This window comes from Balaenoptera acutorostrata, chromosome 5, assembly GCF_949987535.1.
Source record: "Balaenoptera acutorostrata chromosome 5, mBalAcu1.1, whole genome shotgun sequence".
NCBI classification, from domain to species: Eukaryota; Metazoa; Chordata; class Mammalia; order Artiodactyla; family Balaenopteridae; genus Balaenoptera; species Balaenoptera acutorostrata.
In genome coordinates this window covers 58,900,397-58,906,396 of record NC_080068.1, presented here as the reverse complement: position 1 = coordinate 58,906,396, position 6,000 = coordinate 58,900,397, and positions in this window count along the sequence as shown.

The window sequence follows — 6,000 nt, the reverse complement described above, 5'->3', positions numbered from 1 at the left end:
AACACATCTTGACCAGGTTTTGGGGCAACCTTCTAGAGGAAGGGTTAATGACTCAGATGCTGTGCCTGTGTTGTTCCAAGAACTATGCTGGGTGATAGGGATACAGCAGTCAGCAAAAGAGACTTGATTTCTACTTTTATCGAGCTTATATTCCAGAGGAAAAGAAAAATAATAAACAAGCAATGAAATAAGCAATATGTTTCAAAAATCAATATATATTTACAAGGTTCTTTGAGAAAAGTCGGGCCATGGTGTGATACTTTCAGACAAGCTGAGTAACCCAACAGACATTTAGTCAGAGACCTTAAGAATAAGAATAATGAGCCATACAAAGTTCTGGGGAAGGAGTGTTCCTGGTATAGGAAACAGCACATACAATGATCTTGAGGTAGACTGTCACTTGCAGATCTCTGTGACAAGAACATCTATAGTATGAGGTGAGTATTGTCCATATTTATTGCAGATGAAGAGGCTGAGGCATAGATATATACACTAACTTTCCCAAGGTCACGCAGCTAGTAAGTGACAGAGCCAGATTTTGCACTATTCTATAGGATCCCAGAGCCCACGGTGTGGATCTTGATTGTTTAACATAAAAGTGCTTAAATGAATGAGAAGATGAATAAATGAGCTTTGGAAAAGGGATCTATATAGACCATTAAAGCTCATCTGATCAGCCAAAATATCAATACTAGTCTAATAATAGGAATGTTATTTAAGGTAAAAACCATGTGAATGATAGCCACTACAGTAATACAGGCATATAATGCCAGCAGCTGGGGATAAGCTTTGAGTTTAGGTTTAAGACAATAAATTGTGCTAAAAATCTTATTGTGAAAGCAAACCTATTAGATTTCACATCTATATAATTTCTTTCATAGTTAGATGACTCCTTACTATTTTTTTAAAGCTCTTCTCTCTGATAATACCATTGTTTTACTTACATAGTAGAATTTGTCTAGTGGTTAGAATAGTTTTCTCTTTAGTTCATAAAAAAAATAGAAATCATATGATATTATCTCTAGATTCCACTATATTATGAAGCTATTATCATCAATATATTTTATCCTCTGGCTATGAGATACAAGAAGTTAATCTCCTAAAAGTAATATCTCAGAACTACTCCCTAAGACTTAACCTTTGGAAAAATAAGTGAAAATAGTAGGAAAGTCCTATTACAAATTGTTTGCTTGCAAATATGACGTCACCAATTAGAAGATATTCAATCATTACTTTAAGTCATGATTTTAAATATTTTATGGTAGGTAGCCCTTCGAGAATTTAATGAAGATCGTGAGTCCTTTCCTTCCAAAATTCCAAGTTTGCAATTTTCCCCAGTTCCCCAAGGCTATCATCCATAGGCATTAAGTAATGTTAAAAAGGTTAATAACACTTGTATTAAGACCTTTGGTTCTGGGTCATTTCTTCAGAAATATCTACGTAAAATTACCATATGTATTTCCTTTATTTCATTTATTCTCTACTTTTCTGAGTACTATATATATGTACTTCTATTTTTATACTTCTCTCTTTTTTTCACATAACACATAACATTCTTAATTTACAGTTTAGCAAAATGTGTGTGTGCGTGTGTGCATGTGCACACACACATGTGGAATGTTTTCTTGATTTTCAGTCGTATTTCCAGGTCTCAGCCTTTTTTCCTCAGTCCCTCAGGGTTGATGCATTGTGCTGATGCACTCGTTTCTAATAAGATGCCCACACCATCAACAGCTGCTTGTTATATGTTTCTTTTTTCTCAGAAAATCTCTGTTTCCCCAGTCTGCTGCCTTCCTTGGCTAAGAATATTTGAAGAGTTCTATAACTTTTAATATCAAATGACACATTCACCAGGGTAATAATTTTTGTTTTAACGTTTTATTCTGTAACCTCTTAATTTAGGGCCATATCTTAAGTAACAGAAAACAATGAAATATAATACATATTTCAAAGAGAGTGAATTTGAGTAATTCATTTTTATATGTCTTAGGAACCACCCAACTCCATGCAGCTGCATCATAATTGTGCTACTGCATTGGTCTCCAGGAAAAGTAGGCATGAGTATGGATGGATCATTATTCAGATACAATGCACTGATACAGATACATCCCAGAGTGGATGTCGTCTTGTCGTTGCATCCCCACAGTAACATAGGTTGAGAAAATAATAGCATTCTTACGGTTAACTTGATAAGTGGTCACACAGATGACAATTCACTCTTAGAATTACCATGTGGTAGTAGTAATAATCGCTACCAGCTAAAAGGGTTCCATGGTCACACATTTGGGGAATCATTGAACTAAATTTAGTTGAGGCTTTGTATTTCTAGAATGTTTTGTGAAGCTCTAATAGAGGACAATACAAGCAAAGTTTTCAAAACCTATTTGACTTTGACCTTTGGACCACTTTTTTTTTTTTTTTTTCGTAAAGGACAAGGACCATTTATTTGTTGGAAACTGTTTTTCTATATTATGGACAATCAGGACCATGTGCTTTGACAGAACATGAAGGCACAGTTCATGAAACATGGGGAACATTCCGCAAATCTTGAGAAAGACCTGTGCTTCACCACAAAAATTAGATCATAATTTCTTGCCCCTTCTTCAGAATTAACAAAGCAAAGGACTCAGAAGTCTGCAATATACCTGCCCTGAAAACACATCTAGGCTGCACATTTCTGAAATATTTTGTTTGAAATTAATACTCATTATAATTGTATTTCACATATTTGTAGGAAAAAAAAGGATGATTGAAAAAATTTGTTGTTTGGTCTGACCTCCATACCTGATATGGTTAGAGCTGTTACTACTCCAAAGAAGATACAGTAAATCATTTTATTTTATCCTTATATCAGAGTGGAAACCCTTCAAGGCTTATCATTTCATTTGAATGTATAAATTTTTATTTTCTTTAAAAAATATTTTTTAGCATAATCCAAGTCAATTTGTTTGCTGACATGGTTCAGAATACCTTCTCTAAGGGGTATGTCTATTTATTTGTACAAAGGGCCAATCTGATGCTTTCTAATTTTTTCTTTCATGATCCAAAGTTACACTATTTTATAAAATTTTGGACAAAATGTGCTGTATAATGTTTATAACTGTTTGCTAAATGGTGTAAGATTCCTATTAAATCCCCATCATAAAAATGCATAAGGTAAAGTATCAAGGAAGAGGGTCTCTTTGGTTCTGGGTGATATATTTAATTTTCTAGCCTATGTTTCCTACTTAGAGTTATCTTTGACTTTTTCTTATTTTTGCTACATTTGCTGGTGATACATCTGAGAGACATTTTCAATATGAAACTAGTAAAATTTTATAAGTTTTAGATGGAGCTGAGGGTAGAGAAAATTTAAAATATAAATTTTAGATCTCTCCTTTGTTAACTATATATAAAGTAGTATCTTCTGGGAGTATGGAATAAGATATAAGCTGTGTTAAAGGTAAGTAAGTCAGTTTGGGATATGCTGATTTTAAAGTGCATACATTACAGCCAATTGGAGAGCTTTAGTGAAAATTTATACACATGGAGTTATATTTTGGGAGAAAGATTGGTGCTGGAGATTCAGTACGGAATGTTATTCCAATATATGTTAATATTGGAGACTTGTGAGTTGATACAACTTCCAAAGGAAAGCATATAGCATGGGATGGGAAGAGTAACCACAATTTCAGTATTTGAAAGGAAGGCAGAATAATAAAGGATAGTGGAAAGGATTGAAAATAAATGGCTAGTAATGTAGGCAAAGCAAGAAAGATTGAGCTCTTGGATGCCAAGAAAGGGGGGATATTTAAGGTGGACATAAAATTGAAAGGGTCTTCTTAATGTTGTTAAGACATTAGTCAAGATGAGAATAGAGAGACTGAGGAAAAAAGATCAATAAAATATGCCATCAGGCCCAAGGGCCACAGGGGGATCAAATTTGAACATTTGATCACTTTTAAATAAAACATAAAAAAATAACACCAATACACTGTTCTGCTTTATCTATATAAGCTCTATCTCAGAAAAGCTAAATAGTTAATGAAGGGAAATTAGTCTTTATAAAAGTAGTATAGCATGAACAAAGAATGATGAAAATCACCATCTTGAAATTATTAACAAATAATTACTTGGCAATGATCAATTGCCGTTAACATAGCAGAAAGATAGCTTGACTTTGTGTACTGATGGAAGTACACAAAACTACCTATGATGTATTCTTTAAAAAATCAAACCTGAATCTGACTGCCAATTTACAGGAAATAAAGGGAACATTTGGATATTGATTTAAGGGAACTGTAAAAAAAGGTATGATAAAACAGGGGACTACTGACTGGATATTTAAAAATATTTTAAAAGTTTATTAAATTTTAGGTAGGGTAATGGTATTATGATTATATTTTTAAAATAATCCCTCCATTTTGGAGATGCACTCTGAAATATTTATTTATGAAATGATATAATATCTGGGCCTTTTCTTCAATCTAGGAGAAGAGATAGTCAGTGAAGTTATGTACAAAACAAGATTGGCATTGAGTTGATAATTGCTGAAACTGGCTAACATATATAAGTGAATTTATTAAAATTTTATCAAATTTTATGTTTGAAAGTTTTGATAATATTATGTAAAAACAAATACAGAATGAAAGGAATGATTGCAGTGAAATTAAGGGGAGGAAGAGATAAAAAAATCGAGGTAATTCTCTTATATGTTTTGATAGTGAAGAGATGGCAAAGTAGGATATATAAGGATACATAATTTTTACTGAAGAATTATTATGTGGTGGACACTACTTTCACTCTATGTCAATATCCTTAGGTCATTATAACAGTCATATTATTTCCTCATTTAATAGATGAGGTACCTGAAGGCACGGAGGTTAAATGGCTTGTCTGAGTTCACGCAACTGTTAAGTGACAGATCAGGATATGACATGTTGGCTCCAGACAACCATAGTGCTCTGTACTCCGTCACACGGTGTAGAGGAGGAGTAAGGGGGCCAGGGAGACTGACAGCTGAGGATATTCAGAGCAATGGATGGAACAGATTCCAAAGCATGTAGGAGAGTGTAATCTGGAACTCAGGGGCAGTAGGGTTAACTTTAAAAGAGAGAAGGGATATATGAATGAGCTATGTGATCTGGATGAAAATCACTTAACCTTGCATAGGCTCCATTTCTATCTTTGTTCAATAGAAAAACAGAATAAATGTCTCACTTAACTGTTGCGAGGATTGAATGAAGATTTTTACTTTCTGGAAATTTAGGATCATTCAGAAACTTCAAACTGAAATGAATAATCCCAACAGATTTGTATTTTTCATAACCAACTATTTAAAAATTAGAGGGCTGATTTAAGAATAACTCTTGCTGTGAAAAAATTCACCTATATTTCAGCATTTTTGCCAACTTCATTCCAATTTGCTAGTTTTTAGCTGCTGAATTCAAGTAGAATACATTTGATATTTTATATAGAGCTCTGCTTAATTTGAATGGCTACTGTGGATTTTCAGAAACATCAACTTACTTTACTTTTGGTAATAATAATTTGGTAGTAAATCACCTGTAGACTTCAAAGTTTCATAGGGGGAGTTCAGCTATCATGGATGGAATTAAGTAATATATATTTATTACAATTTCCTAAGCTTGTAAGTGAGAAAACTATGACATATGCTAGAAAAATACTCTGAATTAGATTGTGCTGCTACTCAGCGGAAGAATCACAAATAAGAAAAACTTTTTTTGATTCCCAAAGTCTGCTTATTCTGAAAACTGAACATGTTAGAAATGTAATCAGTCAGATCCTGGTTCCCACCCAAGGTTTACACTTTGCTTTGGAAAAGTGCACATCATTTTTTCTCACTAACCATTAGTTCCTGCATCAATTAAATTAACAGGTTGGCTTAAATTAATCCATTACCTAGATAGCATGGGGTGGAATCAGAATAGTGTGGTGGAAAGTACATGGGTTTGGTCTCAAATAAATGTGGGTTTCATCCTACCTTTGAAGAGAAGTCAA